Source organism: Microcebus murinus, chromosome 20 (assembly GCF_040939455.1).
Source record: "Microcebus murinus isolate Inina chromosome 20, M.murinus_Inina_mat1.0, whole genome shotgun sequence".
Taxonomy (NCBI): domain Eukaryota; kingdom Metazoa; phylum Chordata; class Mammalia; order Primates; family Cheirogaleidae; genus Microcebus; species Microcebus murinus.
In genome coordinates, this window is record NC_134123.1 from 21,589,782 (window position 1) to 21,614,889 (window position 25,108).

General features: G+C 38.9%; 1 long non-coding RNA gene across 1 annotated transcript; it reads right to left on the minus strand.

Moving 5' to 3' along the window:
• Positions 1 to 1,220: 1,220 nt before the first annotated feature.
• On the minus strand, positions 1,221 to 23,156 carry LOC105858952 (uncharacterized). The gene is made up of 4 exons (XR_001148330.3): positions 23,069 to 23,156; positions 21,088 to 21,158; positions 3,859 to 3,989; positions 1,221 to 1,309 (listed from the first exon to the last, which is right to left on the minus strand). It is a non-coding gene; the product is annotated as an uncharacterized LOC105858952 (long non-coding RNA).
• Positions 23,157 to 25,108: the final 1,952 nt, after the last annotated feature.

The window sequence follows — 25,108 nt, forward strand, 5'->3', positions numbered from 1 at the left end:
CCAACACTTAACTAGCTGTGTAGTCTTGAGCAAACCACATAATCCCTTTGTGCTTCAGTTTCCTTACCTACAAAATGTGGATAGTTACAGAATAAGGCTCGTAACCTCTGAGGGTTAGGTGGGCAACTACTTAGAACAGTGGTGCATATATTTCATTCCATACGAGAAATGGAATTGTGGGAAATGTAGTTCAGCCTCACCAAATTGACAAATTACAAAGCCATCACATTCTTCTACAGTCTTTTTTTTTTTTTTTTGAGACAGAGTTTCACTCTGTCACCTTGGGTAGAGTGCTATGGCATCAGCCTAGCTCACTGCAACCTCAAACTCCTGGGCTCAAGCAATCCTCCTGTCTCAGCCTCCCAAGTAGTTGGAACTACAGGCACACACCACCATGCTCTGCTGATTTTTTATGTTTTTTGTACAGATGGGGTCTCTCCTTTGCTCAGGCTGGTCTGAAATTACTGAGCTCAGGTGATCCTCCCACCTCAGCCTCCCAGAGTGCTAGGATTACAGGTGTGAGCCAATTTGCCCAGACTCTATTTGCTTTTATAAAATTTTTATTACATAAAGAATTATTGCTATTCTCTGATTCACTCATTTGGTTTTCACTAGTTTCTATTCTGCTCTTCACTGCCATTATATTAAACACTCTCTATCCTTTTCTTAATTGCAGTGAATTCATTCTTGCTTTCAGATGGTGGCCATTCCTTTTGGCCATTCCTCCTCTTTTTCATTTTTTCTATTCTGATTTTTTCAATGATGAAATAGCCTCTGTAATCTCACTGAGACCACAAGTTAAAGATTATTCTTTCCTACACTGTCATTAGGTAATTTTTCCTCATTGCCTGATACTTACAAATTAAGATCTGTATCTAGTGGTTTCCAAAAATGACTATGACTTAAACTCAACAAAAGGCTTTATTAAAAATACAGATCTCTATGTCCTACCTCTGAAGATTCTGATTTGAAAATTCTAGGTAAGACCTAGGATTGTTACTTTTTAGAATAAGTGTCCAATACTTTGACACTACTTAGTGTTTTGGAAGCTTTGATCCAGGTTGTTTAGTATTTATAGCTAGTATAGGCTCATACTGGCTGCAGTGGTAGTCTTTTTCTATTCAATTTTTCTTATTAGAGTATTCTCGCAGCATATCAGAAGTGCATTACAGGTAGGTCTTACTTTCCCCATCCACAAACAATAGGTGGCAGCTGATCATTAAGTGGTTCCTTTGTGACTGTAGACGTTGGGTATGACAGGCTGGCAGATGGGCTTCTTGAAGAGTATACTGTATGCGTTAAATATACGCTGAAAAGTAGATGATAAATGGAGAATTGATTAGCTAGCAGTAGAATTGTTGGACAATTCAGTGTGGTTTGTTGTGGGGGACCCTACAGGTGATTGTCACCTCTTGGGACTTAGTACCGGAAGTCCTATCCAGAACAATCAGGCAAGAGAAGTAAATAAAAGAGAAACAAATCTGGGGGAAAAAAGTCATTGTTCCTCTTTATTGATAACATTGACAAACTAGAGACTCCACTGGAAAACTTATAAAGAACTAATAAATTCAGTATAGTTGCAGGGAATAAACATCAGTAGCATTTCTATATAGCAATAATGAACTAGCGAAGAAAGAAAGCAAGAAGGCAATCCCATTTAAAATAGCCATGAAAAAATACCTAGGAATAAATTTAACCAAGGCAGAGAAAGACCTCTTGAGGAAAACTACAAAACATTGATGAAAGAAATTGAAGAAAATGTCAACAAATGGGAAGGCATCCATAATCATGGCTTGGGAGAATTACTATTGTTAAAATGAGCATACTACCCAAAGTAGTAATCCACAGAGTCACTGCACTCCCTATCAAATTACCAATGACATTCTTTACAGAAATAGCAAAAACAATCCTAAAATTTGTATGGAACCAAAAAAGAGCCTGAATACTGAGCAAAAAGCAATAATGAGCAAAAAGAAACAAAGTTGGAGGAATCACACTACTGTACTTAAAAATATACTACCAAGCTAATAACCAAAACAGTATGGTATTGGTAGGAAAACTGACATGAAGACCAATGGAACAGAATAGAGAACCCACAAATCACACATTTACAGCCAAACGATTTTGACAAAGGTACCAAGAACATACATTGGGGATAGGACATTTATCTTTGATAAATGATGCTGGGAAAAATGGAAATCCACATGCAGAAGGATGAACTAAACCACCATCTCTCACTATATACAACAATCAACTCAAAATGGATTATGGACTTAAGTGTAAGACCCAAGACTATAAAATTACTAAAAGAAAACATGGATGTAGTGCCCCAGGACATTGGCCTATGCAAGGATTTTATGGCCAAGACTTCAAAGGCACAGGCAACAAAATCAAGAATAGACAAATGGGATTAAATTAAACTAAAAAACTTCTGTACAGCAAAGGAAACAACAGAGTAGAGAACCTGGTAAACGAAAGAAAATATTTGCAAACTACTCATCTGAAAAGGGACTGATACTTAGAATATATAAGGAACTCAACTCAACAGTTAAAAAACAATAATCCCAGTAAATGTGGGCAGAGGATCTGAATAGACATTTTTCAAAAGATCTACAAATGGCCAAAAGGCATATGAAAAAGTGCTCAATGTCACTAATCATTAAGAAAATGCAAATCAAAATTGCAATGAGATATTATCTTGTGGCAGTTAGAATGTCATCAAAAAGGCAAAAATTAATAACAAATGCTGGTGAGGATATATAAAAAAAGGGACTCTTAAACATTGTCAGTGGGGATGTAAATTAGTACAGCCATTACAGAAAACAGTATGGAAGTTTCACAAAAAACTGAAAATAGAACAATCCCACTACTGGTATTTATCTAAGGGAAAGGAAATCAGTATCTGAAAGGGATATCTGCACTCCTATGTTCATTGCAGCACTATTCACAATAGCCAAGATAGAAAATCAACCAGGTGTCCATCAATGGATGAATGGATACAGAAAATGTGGGATGTGTAGACCTCATGATAAAATACCCTTCAGCCATAAAAAAGAATGAAATTCTGTCATTTCTAGCAACATGCATGGAACTAAAAGTCCTTATGTTAAGTAAAATTAGCTGGGGGCAGAAAGACAAATATGTCATGTTCTTACCCATATGTGTGAGCTAAAAAGGTTGTTCTCAGGGATATAGAGACTCGAGTGATAGTTACCAGGGGCTAGGAAGGGTGTGGGGTGGGGATGAAGAGAGGTGGCTAATGGGTACAAATACACAGTTAGACAGACATAATAAGATCTAGCATTCAATAGAATGAAAGGGTGACCATAGTTAATAACAATATATTATATATCTTATATATTTCAAAGTAGCTAGAAAATTTGAAATATTCCCAATGTAAACGATAAATGTTGGAGGTGACATATATCCTAAATATCCTGATTTGGTCATTACACGTGGTGTGATGTTTCAACACATCACATGTACCCCATAAATGCATACATATATTATGTATTAATAAAAAAATTTAAAAACCATCGTGTTCATTAAAACTATATGGAGTGTTTTTACGTTAATCATTGTGATGAAAACCATTGATAAAGCCTGCTCAGCAATAGTTTTCCACATACTAGAGAAAAACATAGAAGCTAAATTTGGAACTACTTCAACTTCTTTGGAACCTAGTCAACTGGGCGGAGAGCAGGCCTACGGAGGAGAGTTTTAGCCTATTTACGCTCCTTCGCAAACAACACACATTTCTAAGTTTTAAAAAAAATCTATGTCTATGTACTTATTTTTTGGCATTCTCAATCATTTCCACAGTAGCTGATAAGTTACATCATTTTCTTCTCCACTTACATATTGGGAAGGGTGTGGCGTGAAGATCTGATGGTGGTTCTCAGATATGAATGTCAGTCCACAAGGGAAGCCACCACCTGGCAGACAGCTTTGATACCAATTCTAGATTTCTTTCTCGCTCAGTGGGCTACCTATATATAAAGAGAAATAGGACCATGGTGGCTTGCCTCGATATTATCCATGAATACACTGCGTTTTGTTAGTCTTAAGTTAAGCAAGTCATTTCAACAGAGCTTGACAATGCAGATGGAACTACTATGTGGCTTATAAGATTTTTTTTTTTTTTTAATTGTGATTCTTCTGGGAAACGGAAAAGATTCTGGCTAGTCAAGGGGTAAATGTTTCTGGAAAAATAAAGAAGACAAAGGAAGGGTTGCCAAGCACCAAAATGAATGTGGATTTGAAGTAAACGAGAAGAGGGAAAACGAAAATGACTCAAAGTGTTTCGCACGTCTCAGAGCATGTGTAGTTATTTGTATGCCATTGCTTGTGACATAGCTCGTGATGTCACCCAGTCCTGGTCCTGGAGAGGAATCTCAGTGTGCCCAATGTTAACCATAGTGTGATGGGCTGTGCCAGAAGTTTAAAGAGAAACACATGATTCCTGGATTGCTCTGGTATCTAATTGGATACCGAGTAGTGGGAGAATGTTGAATAAGAGCAAGAAAAAAACCCTGGCATGTCTTTTGTTGAAATTCAATCCCCTCTCTCCTCCCCCCCTACCAGTCTGAAAACTTTTCAATCACTTTTTTTTTTTTTAAAGGATACAGTGGATTTTATCACAATTTTATCAATCAAAACCACATGTGCTTGCTCCATTGATGACAGAAAATAACAGAAATCATATTTGTTAAGACCAAAACTCAGGTAATAAATAACTGGCATGCAATGTGAAATATAACGTTCCTTAAAAGAAACCATGAATGGTGCCTAAACATTTAATCTGGAGAGTGGAATGAACTTTTTGAAGAGGAAACCATATGAAGTTACACTCATGGCTCAATGACTTTTTTTCCCTATCAGACCTCAATTGTGTCTTTCTGTCCTGGGGCTATAATGCTCAGCAAGGATGCTTCTGCAAGCTCCCCAAACTTAGTGCTGCAGACTAAGCTTCCCAAGCGTGGGTTATGGTCACAACCACGTTTTAGAGCAGAGATCTGCAAACTACCAACTGCAGGCCACCTTTGGACCAATGCCTGTTTTGTGAATAAAGTTTTATTGGAACACAGCCATGTCCATTCATTTCCATGTTGTCTATAGCTGCTTTTATGGTCCCATTGCAGAACTGAGTGCTTGTGAAAGAGACCTAGAGTGGCCCACAAAGCCTAAAATATGTATTAATGTGACCTTTCACAGACATAGTTTACTTAACCCTTCTTTTAGATGATCGAGGGTATTCAGACAAAATGCAGTCATAATAACTGGCTCCTGGGGAGTAAGGATTAAGAAGAATGGTGGTAACTTAAGAAACATTTCCTCCTAATTCTCGGGCCATGACATTGTTTTGTTTTTAGTGGTGTAAGGAAGACTAATCCTGTGTACGTGACCAAGGTCATCAGCAGCCATTCAAAGACCTGCATTCTGTATTACTGAAATTATTTGCTCAGGGGGTTGGCTTTGGCACGTAGCCAGAACTTGTCTGTATAGACCCTTGCCCACATCCTGGTTCAGAAGGGGCCTGGCTACACCCTGAATGCATAGTAGCTGCACTAAGGAGCGTGGAAGCTTCAAGTTCCTCGTTTGACATCATCGTTGTGGAATGGTGTGTCCTAGGCTTCGTATCCCAGGATAGTTGAGAACTAATCATAGCCTTGCTTTTTGGAAAGTGATGAATGTTCGGGTGTCATTTCGGTCTGTTTTTATTTTTAGCCTTGGAACCCGTTTGATTTTCGGAATGCTATCAATTTTAGGACGATTGCGTAAAGAGAACAAAAGAAATGTAATCGTATCTTGAACAAGATCTTTGATCACTTAATTGATGAATTAAAGACTTTCAGAGGCCGTGCACCAGGCGGAATGCTTCAGATTTACCGGTAATTTTAGAAGTGCTTTGTTATTAGTTCCTTATTTCCAGCCGTCCTGCAAAAGGTATTTCGAAATGTACATTAAAGTCAAAGCCAAGCTGCCTCTCTTCTCCGACGGCTGCAGAGCTCCAGGGAACTTTTCTAGGAAGGCAATGTCAGGATATTTGGAAAGGTTAATTCATCTCTAGGTGATAGGAACCAGGTTGTGTCCATTTGAAATGAAAAGAATGAAAGGAGGAGGGGGACAAAAAATGAGACACTTGGAAAAAAAAAATACAGGCTTCATAACCAGAGAAAATAACCATGAAATGTGTAAGGCCTGTGGGCCTTTGCTTAAAAGAAATCGGGCTGGGGGGCACTTGAGAATTTTAATGGTGATATGAAAGGTCGCTACTTTGATTAGATATTTTCAGGTGATTGATACTCCCTCCCTCCACTGCGTCATTGTTGGTAAGTATGGGGATGGTAGTTAATGTTAGCAGACTGGTTCGATTTTGTGTTCTGCTTATCTAACAAAGCTGAGATGCCAAGCCGATCTCTCAGCCACCTCTTCCAGCTCTAGCTTGTTTGTGCATCGGAGTGATAGAACATCTTTTGAATTTTCCCCTGTCACTCAGAAAATAAGCTGAATCTGTTCTGTCCAAGGCAATCCTTGGACGCCAGGGACTCCTGGTGCCTTTGTGCTTTGCAGCACAAAGAGAGAAGGGGAAACGTGGATGGCATGAGACACCCGTGGACTCTGGAGGCAGATAATAGAAATAGAGTTTGTTGTACATACAACCATGGCCAAGATATTGAAATATTTTAAAATTAGGGACCAAAGTTTAATTGGGGGCATCTTTGCCTGACTCCAAGGAGGCAGTACAGAGAGTGTTGAATTGTGAGCCAGAGATTGGCATTCTCATGCTGATATGAGTCCATATTCACAATTTCTCTTTAATTTGGGACATGCTGATGTCTTAGCCTATTTGGGTTGCTGTTAAAAAGATACTGTAAACTAGGTAGCTTTAAAACTATAGAAATTTATTTCTTACAGTTTTGGAAGCTGGGGAGTCTACATCAAGGGGTGTCTGGTGAGATACTACTTCTTCATAGATGGTATCGTCTTGCAGTGCCCTCACCTGGTGGAAGGGGCAAGGTGTCTTTCCCAGGCTTCTTTCATAAGGGCACTAATTCCATTATGAGGGCTTCACCCTCATGACCTCGTCACCTCCCAAAGGCCCCACCTCCTAATAGACTTGTGGGTTAGGGTTTCAACATAGGAATTTGGGGGAGGACACAAACATTCAGACCATAGCAGCTGGGTACGTGAATGGTCCCATTTATCAGTGGCAGAGACACACGGGTACAGAGTTTCTTAGACCATTTTCTTAAAGGGGCCTGTGAAGTAGGCTGTTTTGTTACTTGAAAAGAGAGAAGAATTAGATAAATGTGGCATGCTTACACCTCTCTGAGACAGTTAGAACACACTTGGAAATGAGTTTAATTTTGGGGACCACAGTTTAAGAGGTATATTGCAAATTAGAATGTCCAGTATGGTAAGAGGACTTTGAAAATGGGTATCTGTTCACTCAGTGAAGTGTTGAGTATTTATCCTGCATCAAACACTATACTAGCCATAATACCATACATTGGTAAAAGAAAAATGGAAACTACCTTCATGGAAATTAACAGTCTCCAGAGAAACATGGAATAGTTAAATAAACACACATAAGCTAGCTAGCTAGTTCAAACTTATGAGGGAGCTATCATAAATAGGTAGCCATTAGTGGGCCCTAATTTAGAAAGTGTCACAGACACTAATAAATAATATTTAAAACAAGGTTGGAAGGATGGGTAGAGCAGGTTGAAGAACATTCTGGAGATGGGAGGAAATAGGGCATGTGCTGGGGACTGAAAGGAGGTAGCATCAGAGAGGAAGGCTTGGATCAGATTATCCAAGGCTTGAGGGTTCATGGATAGGAGGCTGAAACTTACTCAGTGTCTTGGGAAGCCGTTGAGGGTTCCAGGCAAGGGAGTGACATGGTCTCCTGGAAATTTTAGAAAGATTGTTCTTGGCTCCCTAGGAGAAGAATGGCTAAAGAGAGGGGAGCCAGGAAGGAGGCAGGTAAGAGACTGCATAAGCCAGAGCTGGAAATGATTATGACAGCTGTGATGGACAAAAAAAAACTGTGTATGGATTCATGTACATTGAAAATAAAAATCAGCAGTTCTTGTGTTAAATTGCTGGTAGAGGCAAGAATTGGTGATGAATCAAACATGACTTTTAGGTGACTGACATTTGATACATTGGGAAGGAACTTATCTAAGGAATAGAGTAGGGAAAAATCCAGAGGCAGGACTGGAGAAACCAGATGTTTGGCCTGGGTGAAAACTCCAGGAAGAAGCGCTTCATACTCATCCTTAAATCAGTGGTTCTTAACTACCTGAGGAGTCCCCGATTTTAGAATCTGGTGATAGCCAAGAACCCTCTCTATAAAACCAGGCTCAAACATATCATATAGGATATAATTTTAAAGAGCTTTATGGACCATCTAAAGCTGATCTATACGTTGTTCGCAGACCCTAGCTTAAGAACCCTTCTTTTAAATATGTGAAGGTCTGCCTTATGCAAGACAAAGTGACCGAGAATCAGTATTGGACAATCTGGATTAAAGTTCCTTCAATTTTCTGATTCTCAAATTCTCAGTTAGTTACATGAGATTAATAATGCCTGCTTCATCCATTTAAATAGCTGTTCTAAGATTTAAATAAGGCAGTATTATCTTAATTACTATGGCCCTGTAACTGCTAGTACTTTTGACAAATAAACCCATGTGGAGGTAGATACAGCTTGGTTGAAGATGAACTCTTATCGTAGCTGTTAATGGCCAGAAAGGACTACCTGGTGAAATGGTGATTTGTGAAATTGTTCAAGTGGAATCTGAATGATGTCTCTCTCTAAATGAGTTGGGAAGTGTGGGACTTGAAGAACTCTAAAACCCTACCCCATGTATGGTTGTCACCAAAGCCTAACTACATGTAAATTTGTAAGGTCCAGTGGGGAAGTAGTCTGTACTAGGTAGCGCTAACTAAAGCACTTCCTAAACAAGTGAGTTATGGTGGCAGACAATGATGGATGGTTGCCCCAACCAGAATCCACATACTTCTTTCTTGTAGTCATCTTCATTTAATGGTGGCCATAGGGCTGACATTCTCCTCAATGAACCATGGAGAGGTTTTGGGCAAAGCTTTTATTTTTCGGATAAAAAGTGACAGACCTAAGTAGCAAGCATATTTTGAACTTTATTCTTTTACTCTTACCTACTTTTGTTCTGGAACATGGAGGTGGTCCTAGAAATGAGGCCACCATCTTGTGACCATGGAATAACAAGGTATGAGGCAAAGTTAGAGAGAATCATAGAGATGTTTTTGTTTCTCTTGATTATATACCTACGAGTAGAAGTGCAAGTTATTTGGTGACTCTGGTATAACCTTTGAGGAACTGCAAAGGTATTTTCCACAGTGACTGCATCATTTTATATTCTCCTTAGCACTGTATGAGGGTCCCAATTTTTCCACATGCTTACCAACATTTATTATTTTATTATTGTCTTTTTGATTATAGCCATCCTAGCTATAATCAATGCTAAAATGGTCTCTAATTGTGTTTTGGTTAGCATTTCCCTAGTGACGAATGCTGGTGAGCATCATTTAATGTATTTCTTAGCCATTTATATATATTCACTAGAGAAATGTCCATTCACCTCCTTGCTCATTTTTTAAATTGGGTTGTATTTTTATTATTGAGTTGTAACAGTTCTTTAAATAGTCTAGGTACAAGCCCTGATCACATATTTTATTTGCTACTATTTTCTCCCATTTTGTAGGTTGTTTTTATACTTTCTTGATAGTATTATTTGTAAAACAAAGGTTTTAAATTTTGGCATTCCATTTGTCTAATGTTTTCTTTTGTCACTTGTGCTTTTGGTCTTGTATCCAAGAAAATTGTGCTCAATCCAAGGTCATGAAAATTTACTCCTATATTTTCTTCTAAGAGTTTTAAGGTTTTAGCTCTTACATTTAGAGTTTTTTGTATGGCTATCCAGTTGTCCTAGCACCATTTGTTGAAAGGATCATTCTTTCCCCATTGAATTATTTTCATGCTCTTGTCAAAAAACAATTGATCATATTTTAGGCTTTCAATTTTATTCCATTGATCTGTATATCTGTCTTTATGTCCAAATCACAATTTCTTGATTACTATGGCCTTGTGATAAGTTTTGAAATCAGGAAGCAAGAATCCCCCAATGTTTTTCTTTCAAGAATGTTTTGGCTGTTTTTGATTCCTTGCTTTTCCATAGGAATGTTGGGATTAATTTACCAATTTCTGCACAAAGTCAGCTGGGATTTTGATAAGGATTGTATTGAATCTGTGGATTAATTTGGAGAGTATTGCCATCCTAACAATATTGTTCAATCCATGGACATGGAATATCTTTACATTAGGTTTTTTAAAATTTCTTCTAGCAATTTTTGTAGTTTTCAGTCTGAGTTTTGCATTTCATTTGTTAAATTGATTCCTGAGTATTTTATTCTTTTTGATGCTATTGTAAATGGAGTTATTTTCTTAATTTCATTTTTACAACATTCATTTCAAGTGTATGGAAATACTAGTGATATTTTAAAATATTGATCTTGTATCCTGCAGCCTTGTTAAACTTGTGTATTAGTGCTAATATTTTTCAGTAGATTTCTTAGGACTTTTTATATACAAGATTATATTATCTGCAAATAGAGGAAGTTTTACTTCTTTTTTAATCTACATGCCTTTTATGAATTTTTTTTTTTTTTTTTTTTTTTTTTGCCTAATTGCACTGGCTGGCACTTCCAGTACAATACTGAATAGAAGTAATGAGAGAAGACATCCTTGTTGTTTTTCTGATCTTAGGGAGAAAACATTCAGTTTTTCACTGTTAAGCCCGATGTTACCTGTGGATTGTGTATAGATGCCTTTTATTGGGTTGAACAAACTCCTTCTATTTCTAGTTTGTTGAATTTTCTTATCGTGAAAGATGTTGGATTTTGTCAAATGCTTTTTCTTCATCTACTGAGATGAATATATGTTTTTTTCCCTTTATTCTGATAATGTAATGTACTACATTACTTGATTTTTAGATGTTAAACCAATCTTGTGTTCCTACGATAAACCTCACTTGATCATGGTATATATTCCATTTTATATGTTGCTCAATTTGGTGTGTGAGTACAGTTATCCCTCGGTATCTGTGTGGGATTGGTTTTGTTATAGGATCCCCCCCACCACCATTGATACCAAAATCTGCAGATGCTCAAGTCCCTTATATAAAATAGTATAGTATTTGTGTATAACCCACACATGTCCTCTCTGTATTCTTCCAATCATCTCTAGATTACTTATGATACCTAAAACAATGTAAATGGTATATTAATAGTTATTATATTGTTTTTTTGTGGTTATATTCTGATTTTTTCATTTTTTTCTGAATATTTTTGATCTGTAGTTGGTTTAAGCCGGATTATCTCAGATTTTGTTCATCTCGAAATAACTTTTTCACCTTTATTTTTAAAGTATAGTTTTGCAGGATATAAGATTGTTGGTTGACTTTTTTTTACTTTTAATACTTTGAATATGTCATCTTATTGACTTTGGCCTTTAGTGTTTCTAATGAGAAGTCAGATCTTAATCATATTAGAATTCCCTTATACACAAGGAATTGTTTTTCTCTTGCTGGCTTCAAGGTTTTTTCTCTATTTTGGATTTCAATATTTAATTCTGAAGTGTCTGACTGTGGACTTCTTCAAATGTATCCTGGGTAGAGATGGTTGAGTTTCTTTGTGTGTGGATTAATGTTTTCCATCAACTTTTGGAATTTTTCCAAATAATCTGATTAAAAATGAGCAAAGGATCTGAACAGACATTTCTCAAAAGAAGGCCAAATATGTGAAAAAATGCTCAATGTCAGTCATCAGGAAAATGCAAATCAAAACCACAGTGAAATAATATCTTACCCCAGTAAAAATGACTATCATTAAAAAGACAAAAAATAACAAATGCTGGTGGATGCAGAGAAAAGGAAACTCTTATACACTGTTTTTGGGAATGTAAACTAGCCATTACAGAACACAGTATGGAGATTTCTCAAAAAACTAAAAATGTCACTATCACATGATCTAGAAATTCCACTAATGAATATTTATCCAAATGAAAGAGAATCAGTATGTAGAAGAGCATACCTACACCCCTGTGTTTATTGTAGCTCTATTGACAACAGCTAAGGTATGGAATCAATGTAATTGTTCACCTATAGATGAATAAATAAAATGTGTTACATATACACAGTGGAATACTATTCAGCCATAAAGAGAAAATCCTGTTATTTGCAGTAACCTAGAGGGCATTATGAACCTGGAGGATATCATGTTAAGCAAAGTAAGTCAGGCACAGAAGAGTAAATACTATGTGTTCTCACTTATAAGTCGGAGCTTCAAATACTGAGATTATAGAAGTAGAGAGTACAATTATAGTTACTGGAGGCTGGGAAGGGTGAGGGGAAAGGAGGATAGAGAAACATTAATGAATACAAGTTACAGCTAAATAGGAAGAGTAAGTTCAAGTGCTTTTGTGGCACTGTAGGGTGATATGGTTAAAAATAATTTAGTGTATATTTTCAGAAAGCCAAAAGAGAGGATTTTGAATGTTTGTAACACAAATGATAAATGTTTCAGGTGATGGATATACTAATTACCCTGATTTGGTCTTTACACAGTGTATACATATGTCACACTATCACTCTTTATCCCAAAAATATGTGTAATTATTTCATGTCAGATAAAAAAAATCATAAAGTTTTCAGCTCTTATTTCTTTGAATATCTTTTCTGTGCCCCTCTGTCTCATATCTCTCCTTGAATCTGCTTCTCTCCTTGCTCTATCCCACTCGTTCACCTTTCATGGATGTTTTTGGCGTCTGGTCCTTTTGCCTGGGCCTCCCAGACACCTGCCTTGCTCTGTCCTATTGTCCTGTGATCTTCTTGGATCCTGGCATTGTACTTAAGTCTTTGTGTCTGTTTTAAGTCCTGTGTCTATTCAAGTTTCCTGAGGATTTTCGAGGTCTAATATTGAAAGTGAATTCTCAAAATGCCTTTGGCACCTCAGTCATGTTTCTATCCTTTTTCTACCTGCCCTTTGCTTGTTGCTGGATGTTGCTCTTTCCGTGTCAGCAGAGAACTGTGGCCCTGGAATGTGGCAGACTTTTAGCAAAGGCGTGAGGGTCAAGGAGAGTGATGACATCGCACAGTGGAGGATAGCTGGAATTTATACACTAACTCTCTTTATAAACGTTCCTTGGTCACCTGGGGGTTTCTCACTGGCTGTTTGTCCCCTTAAGCCCAGCCATGTGACTAGCTTGCCGCTGTTCACTCTCTCTCTTCTGATTGCTTCATCAATATTTTTTTCTTTTATCCATTCCAGGGTTACCAAACCCTGCCTGTCACTTTTTTTCCCTTCCTGAGTGTTGATTTTTTTTCTTGTGGTAAAATATACATAACACAAAATTTCCTATGTTAATCATTTTCAAGTGTACAATTCTGTGACAGTGAGGACATTCACAGTGTTAGACAGTTATCAGCGGTGTCCATCTCCAGCATCCAAATTTTCCACCATCCCAAACAAAAACTCTGTGCCCATTAAACTATTTTTCATTCCCCCCATCCTCAGCTCCTGGTAACTATGGTTACAACTTCCATCTCTCTGAATTTGGCTATTCTAGGTATCTCATTCAAGTGGAATCATACAGTGTCGGTATTTTTGTGTCTGGCTCTTTCACTTAGAGTGATGTTTGCATGGTTTATGTTGTAGCATGTATCAGAATTTCATTCCTTTTCAGGCTGAATAACATTCTGCTGTATGTATAGGCCACATCCTGTTTATTTATCTGGTGATGGATGTTTGGGTTGTTGCTACCTTTTGGCTGCTGTAAACAATGCTGCTGCGAACATTGGTGTATGGCTCCCTCTTTGAGTTCCTGCTTTCAATTATTTTGGGTATATACCTAGAAGTAGAATTACTGGGTTATTTGGTAACTGTATGTTTAGCTTTTTGAGCAACTATGGTTTTCCATAGTGGCTGCACCATTTTCCACCAGCAATGCCCAAGGGGGCCGATCTCTTTACGTCATCACGAGCATTTGTTATTTTCTGTTCTTTTGATAGTAGCCATCCTGATGGGTATGAAGTGTCCAGTCCACTTTTAATTCCTTTAAAAATCCTTTACCACTGCCAGGGGATGAATGAAGATTCCTTTTACTTGATGTAGAATTTGCTTACATAGGTCAAATCCTTTGAGAGAATAGGGAGAAGCTATGTGTATATGTCCACTTTTTAGTTGCGAAATATTTCTTATATACAGAAATGTATGAGGAACATGAACTCCTATGTTTTATAATCAGATTTATGAGAGCCTGTTGCTTTGCTATATTTGTTTCATGTTTTATCTTTGCATAGTTTTCTTTCCCCTGGTAGGCTTTCTGTCTTGTCAGGGGTTATCTCTCTATAAGCCGGATGACGTGATTTTTTTAGTGTTTACTCTCCAGGGCCCGAGCAAGAACTCTTCCCATCATGATCTGTTTGTTTCCTTAAAATTCCTATTTTATGTTTTTGTTTGTATTCGAGGACATGTTCGGTATCCTGCATGAAGCTTTTCTTGCTATGTAGGCAGACCCATTTCCAAATAAGTCTTGCTGCATTTCCCAAGTTGCTTTAAAAAAATACCAACCTTTTTCTAAGAGGTACACCTCTGGAGCTCCATCTTTCATGTGGGAAAACCGAGGTGTGGGAAAGAATGGTGGGAACATGTAAGTCAGCAGATGGGAAAGATTAACCTTAAAAAAGGAGCATGAGAGTGTGATGGTCATTCTTTTTGAGAAGTTAAGCTCATTTTTCTTCCACTAACACTTGAATTCCAAGAGATCTTGCTGCCATCATCTGTGATATTTAAAGAATTCCTGTGAGATGGTATCTCTTTACATGACTGGGAAAGTTCTAGTATTTTGTAGGTGCTTAAAACTGCAGAGAAAGTCAGAGGCGATAGAATCTAAAGAGATGCAAATGAATAAAAGTGCGCAGGAGTGATGGAAACACAGGATTCAACAGTCTTTAGCAAAGGTGATACACCTCATTTCAAAGGAAACACGATGTTTGGGCGTAGAGATGATGCCAAAATTCTAGAAAGCACAGAAAGATGACAATAATGGTGATTGAATAAAGAGAAGTGTACATTAAACTTTTTTTTCAGCTAAGGAAGTTAATATTCATAAAATTCATATTTTCATTTATTTCAGGATATTATGGATTTACTGCTTTGTGGTTTATAAATATATTCATCATCTTATTTGATTATAATAATCAAATACTCTGAAAAACATTTTTTTCCAAATCCCATTTTCTATATTTAAAAAAAGGCACTACTTTTCATCGATCAGTTGCTGTGCACTGATCACTTTATACAATTGATCCCATTTAGTTATAACAAAAATCATGTAAACAGATACTACTATTATAGTGGTTTTATAGCTGAGGAGACTGGTGTCACAGGGGCTAAGGGACTAGCCCAGGGTTATACAAAAAACAGAGCAGTGGCTCAAATCTAATTCTCTTTCTCCCATCAAGGTTGACTTCTAGAATTTCTTGATCTGAAACCATCAATCTGTGCTGTCTAATAAGGTGTCCCATTAGCCACTGGTGAAAATTTAAATTTGATTAAAATGAACTAAAACTCAAAGATCATTTCCTCAGTCACATTCGCCACATTTCAGGTGCTCAAGAGCCACCTGTGGCTAGTGGTGGCCATACTGGACAGTAGAGCTGTGGTTTCCATTACTGCAGAAGTTCTGTTGAATAGGGCAGTTAGAAAGCCTGTGTTAAAGGTCTGATACCTTTGCTATGTGTGCACATTCCAAAGAATGAGAAGAGGTGGAATTACGAAAACAAAGTAGCAGGCCGGGCGTGGTGGCTCACGCCTATAATCCTAGCTCTGTGGGAGGCTCAGGCATGTGGATGGTTTGAGCTCAGGAGTTCGAGACCAGCCTGAGCAAGAGCGAGACTCCATCTCTACTAAAAATTGAAAGAAATTAATTGACCAACTAAAAAATATATATGTAGAAAACATAACCGGGCATAGTTGGCGCATGCCTGTATTCCCAGTTACTTGGGAGGCTGAGACAGAAGGATCGCTTGAGCCCAGGAGTTTGAAGTTGCTGTGAGCTAGGCTGATGCCATGGCACTCTAGCTTGGGCAACAGAATGAGACTCTGTCTCAAAAAAAAAAAAAGAAAAAAGTAGCAGAACAGAAAGTGATACCAATGAATCCGTTGCTTGTTTATGTGGGGGCTGGAACAAATGATTTTTGAATGTGGGTACAGTAGGGAAGAAGATAAAAAGTAAAGACCCCTTCATCTCAACATACGGAAAGTAGTTGGAGGTTGTGTTGGAAAACACAGTAATTAGTGAATGAGTGTCCTTAGGAGGCTTGGTTCTATACTAGGTGCTTGAGGGTGCATATTAAAAATAGATACGGTCTAGTGCAAGTTTGTGGATCCCATGATTTTTCAGAAGTCCCAGAAAAGCTGACAAAGTATTGTCTCGTGCATTGCGCGAGAATCATGCCGTTAAAAACCATTCATACCATCAACAGTCATACAGAATATTGGCTATTATTTTCTTCCTCAACAAATGTGGGAGATAGTTTGCCTCAGGCAAAATAGTATTTTACACATGGTTTCCCAAAAGCCCTGTGCATATTGAGAGCTCTTCTCAAAATGTTTGCATTTGTTCTTCCAAAAAGAAATTTGCATGACATTTTAGAATTGCATTCTGTCTAGAAAGCAAATCCTGGCTTTTCCTATTTAAATTCAAAGCTCTCCAATGTAAAATCTGCCAAGAAAATGTATGTTCCAAATTAGGTTCTTCCTAGAGCACAGCAGACTTTTTTTTTTTTTTTTTTTTTACCATTGAAATAGTTTTTGGGAAAAAATTCCTAACATCATGTTATCCTTTTTTCTTGGTTGAGAAAACCATTGATGGTGACTCAAGGATCTGTCTAGTCTTCTACTTACAGAAAATGAAGCCTGAACTCCACTTTGGTGGGACTGCCCAGAGACACAGATGTGTGCCGTTATTGGCTGGCCACTTGATGTCACAGTTGTTCCATATAAATGCCATTAATAGAGTATTTGACAGCAGTAGCATCCCCCCAAAACAAAACATTTAAAGTAGTTGATAATCAGTGTAATAAAGATTGAATTATTTAGGTTGAATAAAAGAAGTTCTGATAAAATCTCTCAAATTCACCTTACAAATTGACCTCATTGGACATTGTCATCAATAAATACCAATATCTCTTAGCTCTGTGCACTTTACCTTAAACACTGGTATTTGTAAGAGGAAATCATATCCTCAGCAGCCTCCTTTGAATAAATGTAAAAGTTTTTGTGTTAGCTGTTGTTCAGCCACCAGGATGGCTGCATAGTAGGACAAAAAGAGTTTTACTGCCTAGTATCAGTTTGCAAGCCAGGAAGAGACAATCTAGGGGTAGGTGCTGAAAGGGCTCTCACTTTGAAGAGGGCAAAGACAAGGTTGGGTTTTATGCCTTGCGGGGCCTGTATCATATATATTAAGCAGGTTTTGGGGGAGAAACTAGAAGTATTTTTCAGGGAAGGTAAATGCATGCTGAGTGGGTAAACGTATACGTAACATACATTCTATGTTCACTTTGAGATGGGATTTTAACATTACAATGAGGTGGAATTTGGCCCTTTCAAAAGGTAAACTACAGAACACAAAGTCAGTTTGTGTGGAGCCTCTATAAACTGGCTGAAACTGGCTGAAGGTCTGAAATAGCTCATCAGAAAAGCATGGTTGTAAGACTAGCTCTCTGTCCAATCAAAGTAGCAGTGGTCCGAGTGGAAAATGAGACTGAGAGCTCTCATTGTTAGGGAGTTTAGGAAGGGTGTGGTTTTTCTTGTAGCTTAGGAGTTTAGAAATTTGACATAGCAGGGCTGTGAACCCTCTGCCTACACAGGTAACTTGGTTTCTTTAACCTTAGGTTCCATCTTAGTTGATAAGGAGGCATCTATTTTGTTTTTCCAGATCACATAGCTGTGCACATAGTTTTCATCAACATGCTACTATCCAGCTGAAATTGGAGATAGAGGGTCTAGGTAATATGTAGGGTAAACAAAAGCATCCTTTTGATACTGCAGTTGACATGGTTGACTTAGTAGTTGTACTTATTTCTACCCAAAGAGCTTAGGGTTCCTTTTGCTATGTGATTGAAGGTCAAGGAGAAAGTATTTTGCTTAGCCCTTTGACACTGAGGTGAATGAACACCTGAACTGTCGAGGACAAATAATTGTATTTGGATCCATTTCTGAAAATCTCCTATAGTTTTCCTCAAAAAGAAGCATCAGGCTTACAATCTCATGAGTTGCAACCATGATCCTCTGAATTTTTCCACTTTTGGGCCCAATTTCTCTTGTCCAGTTGTCTGTGAACTATTGCTCAGCATCCTTCCCTTTGAAACTGCAGCAAGTTAAAAAACCTTCTAGTTCTTGCTGGTTGTTTCTTTCATACTCTTCCTTACCAAGTACCTACCGTGACTCATCCTAACATGGCTAAACTCGAGCAGAAGTTGTGATCTGGGGCAGAGACCAACCGGAATAGCTCTCAGTGGGGGAAGAGCCAGTGGGATGGTTACCTCCTGTGGCAGGTTGTTGCAGTAATTCTCATGCCTCCTCTAGCCATGCTCCTGTGGGCTCTGGATTTTCCTGTGTTACTTGCTTTGACCAATGGTACAATAGTTGACATGACTCAGAGGCTGGAAAAATGTTTGTGCTATTGAGCTCTTCTCTCTCTTGTTGCTCTTTGGAACTCTGGGCTGCCATGTGCATAAGCCCAGGAGGGAGTATGAGAGACCTCATGGGGCAGAGACCAGGAGCCCCAGGTGTGAGGTCCCAACACTGCAACCACCAGACATGTGAGTGATGCCATTTGGCCTCAGCCCATTGAACAGTCGCCTCAAAGGTCTGCCAAGCTGGCCCAGGGTAGCTGCACCACCTGGCTGACCCACAGAATATCCGAAGAACCACCTTTTGGTTTTGTTGATCTCTATTACTTGTTTTATATAACCTAGTTCTGCGTTTATCTGTATTGTTTGCTTCCCTCTACTCTTTGGCGTCTTGTTTTTCTACCTTCTTGAACTGGATGCTCATCTAATTTACTTTCAGTGTTTTAAAGAAGCTGAGCGACCTTGCTTTCGAGGTGCATTACAAAGATTTGGTGGTGGATGGGATTTGGGGAGTGAAGGAGTCAGAGTGTCATGAACGACTCCCAAGTTTTGGGATGCGTTTAGATTGGCTTTTCCTTTGCTCTAAATATCCAAGATGGGTTGACCTCACGTGTGTCAGTTCAAGTTTAGCACGGGTCTTTTAAATTTCCACATGGTATGACAGCTTTAGCTATCTGTCTATGATGTGGGCATAACCGTAGTGCTGGCCTGATAGGATTTTTTGATAATTAAATGAGATAATATGTATAAAGCATTTGGCATGCATAGTAAGTGTTAGCTATAATAATAATAATTATTATTAGATGTAGTGCAGGTCCCAGAATGGAAATTTTTGTTGAAGACCATGGTTGGCCTGGCAGGGCTTCCTGCCAAATTGGAAATCGAAGGCTCAGTGTTGAATTCACTGAAATGCATCTCTAACTACCCCAGGCTTGTGAAACTCATCTGCTCTTGGTTCATTATGTTGTTTGTGTTTTATAGTTAAACCCTGTCCTCATCACATCCGTTAGCTCCTGTCCATTTACATCACCGTGCAGTGGTTCACCGAGGTCTCTTTCTGTTCAGGCTGTGAGGAAATGGAAGGGTTCACAGAGTCAGTAATCACATGGCATTATGTGTGTATTTTGTGTTATTGCTTAATCTTTTTAAGAGTTAATTTCTCCTGAAAATTGTCCAAGTCATTTAAAACATGAAATGAATGCTTAAAAAAAAAAAAAAGTAACTCATTTCAGTGGATGTGCTTTGGCCATCGCCCGTGTCTGTCCTATCCAGTCAGGAACTGGGGGGTCCCTGGGGCAGAGGCAGGCTGTGGATCCCAGTCCTCCACACTGGTGGCACCTGCTGCTTTGTCCCAGGGCAGCTTTCTTGGCTCTTTGTTCTCGAATTCCATTTCCCTTCAATTCCATTCAGTTGTAACAAAGTCACTCTTCTTTCTATTGTAAGAAACTATTTCCCTTTTCCCTTTGGGGCCCTTTCGATCATTACAATTCTTTATTTTAACACATTGCACAAGCATGAGGTCTTGGATTTGTACACATCGTTGGTGCTTTTTTACTCACTCCTACTGTGCTTCCAACAGGGAGGCCCTTAATTCTCTTGGAGGTAGGTGGAAGGTTTGCCTCGCTTCGGGCCTGGTGACTGTGGCGGTCTGTTGGATGATGCTGGGTAATCTCTTGGTGCCCAACAAAGGAGCTCTAATGCTAATGGGAATGAGAGGCAAAGGAAGAGCCATCCAATGCCTCCCTCTGTCCTACAGTGTTGAAGCAGGGGGACAGTGCTACAGGAGGCAAACATGTGCCATCGGTATGGAGGAGGTCTGGGCAGTGCGGCAGGCATGCACTGTGTTACTGAAATCTTGCTGAGAGTAACGTATCACTGCACCCCACTTTGATTATTGCATCTTATTATTACTGGCCAAAAGAACACAGCTCAACTGTGCTGCTGATCTGTTCTAGAATTCCAGCTTGGTCTGTTGGTGCTTTATAGATCACAGAAAAGGTGGTTAGCTAGGGGGACATGTTCACTATGTAGCGTAGCTGAAGGCCTTCCTGGTCCCATGCCACTTTGGGTGCATGCTCTTCGTAGAGGTCCTACTTGCCTCAAGTAGGACCTCTCTCCTGGCACAACAAAGTTGAAATGCAGAAATACTCAAAGATTAATTTTATATCTTGCGGTCTAGGAACAGCAAACCAGTGATCAACCCATAAAAGAGGATACTTAACCATTAAAAAAACAAACCCAAACAAACCAAAAAACCATTTCTGTGCCTGAATATGGCTCCTGCCATTTTGAACTCGTGGAGCACGGGATTGAGTTTCTTTTCCTGGTTTTGCAAATTTCCTCACCTTTTGCTGCTCCCTTGATAGAAACTATAAATCGTCTTAAATTAAATAAGGTGGCTGATTTCCTTCCATTTCTAAAAAAAAAAAAAAAAAATTTAGGTTCTGCACTCTACCATTTAAAGGTGCTCGGCGTGTCACTCACACAAAGCCTTCTGAGTTGAATGGGAGCTACTAAGGACTCTGTTTTTGAACGTTGAAGATCGTGTCCTATCATAACAGTAACTGCTGCCACTAAAGTAATTTCAAGATGACATAGTTACCTTTCCGTCTCAGGTGCCACAAATACAAGAGCCTTATTCTCCAAGTGCTGTAAGGAAAAACCGTGATTATGGTTTCTTCCACGGCTGTCTCGGTTTAGAACCTGAAATTCTTTAAAAGCACCTTCCAGATTTGAGCGGCGGAGGGGAAATTCCATCTGGGCAGATCTGTGCAGGCTCTGGGAGTGGCGGTAATGGGGAAGGGGGGGCTGGGAGCAGCGATTCTTACAGTTGGAAGAAATAACTACTTAAAGCAAATGCTAATGATTTAAAATGTTATTCCTTCTGTGCTTTTAGAAAAAAAAATAAAATTAAAGTAATAAAGGCTCACAGCCTGTACCTCATCTCCAGTCACTCTGCTGAAATTCCCAAGGGGGTCCTGGCTCCCCAATCCTCCCCTTAAAAATGGTGGACCTGGAACCACTTACGGGAGAGGTTTAATAAGAGGCAAATGTGTTTTATATTTTGTATCTTGTTAAGTGAAAAAAGATGGATTCTTGCAAGTAGTCTCCTGGTGCAGATTGGAGTGGTCTGCGCACGCAATCGCCGGGATGCTTCGCCAGCTCGCATCTCTGTTCTGCTCCCCCATGGCTACTTAAAGTCCCCTCCCCCACCCCGCTCCCATGCCAGCCCCCCACCCCAGAGCCAGCAGAGATGAAATTGTTTCATTTGTAGAATGGATCTGCAGATCCAGGAAACTTGTTTCTATCTGATTTGCTGATAATTTACTCCTCATTTGATTCAGGAGGGAGGGGGGGAAAAGAGAGAGGTGGGGAAAGAAAGAAAGAAAAACAAAAAAACCTGTCTCAGCTCGCATAGTCCTCCCTCAAGGAAAGAGGGATTGCTGTGCAGATTGGAGAAAATCATGACGGAAAGCAACTGAAAAAAAAATTAATAAAGATTTATGCAAAGGTTGCACATGTATTAGAGGAAAACCAGGGAAACCATTGCACCTGTGATGAAGTGACCAAAAAAAAAAAAAAATGTATCTTTAAGTAGCTCATTGGAAACTGGGTAAGGGAGAATGATTTTTTTTTTAAAAAAATGTATTTTATCTTAGATATATAATTTTACAATGAGGCGCATTCCCTTTCTGGCAGTTCTTTTTTTATGACCTTTGGGTGCCAGATAGCGCCGTTCCTGCTGGCTGCTTTCACTATTCAGTGTTAAGGAAGCCCATTATATCTGTCTTTGATCCGGAGATCGGGATTGCTAAAACTGATGGCCACAATTAAAGGCAGTCCTGTTGAAAACCTGACCTCTGTCTGCTCTCAACTGCATGTAAACTTTTCAATATGGATGTAATTTGGTATTAAATTACCCATGCTTTATTGCTTTTTAGCACAGCCCTGTCTGTTGCCTTTTAAAGATAAAGGTAACATAAAAGAAAAATTGTGGTGTGTCTGCATAATTATGTAATTATAAACTTGTTTTCCTACATTCAGAAAACCCTTTGTGCATATGTGCATCTATGGAAAACTAACAGGCTGGTAGGATTGGAGAAGAAGCCGTTCGATGTATTTTTTTTTTCACTCCTGATCTGGTCAACTTAGACATACGCTGTACAAGATAGGTCAGTGTATTTAACGGCTCTAATCTTGGCTTTCAGAAGGTATCTTTGATTTAGAAGTGGGGCAGGTCTGTAAGAGATGTTGCTGTGTTTGTTCTTTAGAATTGGCTGAATTAGAATGGAGTTTATGGCCAAGGTTATGAGGCAAAAGCCTTACCTGTTCCTCCAAAGATTGGGCCCATCGTAGCAACAAGGTAATATTGCCGATGTCCAGAAGGAGCTCTTGGATTGTTTAAACCTTACCGTGCTCGAAAGTAGAAATGATGGCTGATTTTCACTTCTGACACTCTTGTTTCTGCGGAGGGGAATGAAGAGGAAACTGGGAAGAATGCAGAAGATTCCCTTTGACATTCCAGAACTACTTGTGTCGCTCGGTTCTGCTGGTCATTGTCCTGCTTTCTTGGCCTTGAAGAGCATAAGCTATCAGTAGAGTTCCGTACAGGTTTGTAGAGCGGCATTTGATAAACACAGACAGCATATCTGTTTGGAGGGATAGTTCACAGTCCCCTTCATAAAATTGGGAGGAAGAAACCCTCTCGGGCCTCTGGAAATGTGAAATAATTTTTTGGTGTAAATGGAAATTTCTGAGCTTGCCTCCTCTTGTTAAATACTCCATGGCAACACTTCATGGTAGAACCGCATGAAAAGCCAAGCAGATAAAAAGCTGGTATCAAAACATACAACCCAAGGGGAAGCCCAACAGGCTGCTCTAGGTACCTTAAAACATAAGAAGGCAAAGATTTCAAGCTAGGGGGAGGCCAGTCCATCTTGCCTTCCTTGCTGGAACCGCCATTGAGTTAAGTGTTTGGTCTGCGGCTCCCCCGACCTGATCCTCCAAGCACACTAAAGAATGGCAGCCTGACCCGGGTTGTAATTCATCTGGTTGCTCTATAACAATTGCATCCTGTGGAAAACATATGCCACGTACACTTTTATTGGCTCTCATGCAAAGAGGCAATTCCAGAATATCAAGGAAATGTTGAAAATAGATTTCGTGCTAGACTGAATCCAACTCCCCCCCAACCCCCGGCAAGCATAACTTTGGGGACTGAAACCAAAGAGAAGGAACGTTTTGTCAAGCTACTGTTTGAATAGGGCCCACCCTTGTTCTTCCTCTGTTGGATCATCTTTTCTCTGATGTTGCTAGTAGCAATGGTAAGATGGCATGTGCATTAGATACCTTTGGGGTTAAGGGTTAGAGGACAGGGCTAGATCTGAGCTGTCCAAGATAGTTGGCATTAGCCCCATGTGGCTATTGATATTTAAATGAATTAAAAGTATATTAAACTTTAAATCCATCAGTCATACCTCCTACGTTGCAAGTGATTAATAACCACATGGGGCTAGTGGCAAGTTTGGGACATTTCCATCATTGCAGAAAATGCTATTAGGTAGCCCTGAGTTAGTTAAACCTGGAGTCTCAGCTCTATTCTCACCTTGGCCAAGGCACTGCACCTTAATTTTATTCATCTGTGAAATGGAAATAATAAAAGTAATATCTACTTCTTAAGGTGATTGTTGCATTAATTAAACGAGGTAATGAAGAGCATTTAGTAGAATGCATGCAATACCGCTGTCCAGTAGAAGTTTCCATAGTGTTGAAAGTGTTTTGTATCTCCGTTGTCCAATATCATTGTCATTGGCTGGATGTGACTTTTGAGCCCTTGACATGTGTCTGATGTAATTGAGAAACTAAAGTTCTAATTCTGTTTACTTTTACTTAAATAAAAATAAAATTTAAATACCCACATGGAGCTGGTGGCTGCTGTCCTGGACAGTTACAGGTTCAGAGCAAAGCAGTTGCTCAGTAAACATTAGCTTTTATTTTTATTGGCTCTTCCACTGCTCTGCCCCAAAAGTGAATGATGCAACATCACAGGGTTGTTTTGAGGTTTATATGAGAGAATGTTCACAAAACCACTAAATATTATTAGTTAATATTTTGTTATGCATTAAATTTATTTGGAAATATAAGGCTTATGGAAAAACAGAAAAGTTATAAATAGGAAACAACAAGGCATTATGAAATCATAAGGGACAAAATAGAACAATATTTTTTTGGTTTAAATGCTTCAGTAAGTTGGAATTCTGTGAAAAGTATTAGTTCAGAAGACTAGTGAGAGGGTGATTATTTCTTTTGTCCCTTTAATTTTATGTGTTGACATTAATACCCAGGCCAAATTGGATGTTTTAAAAA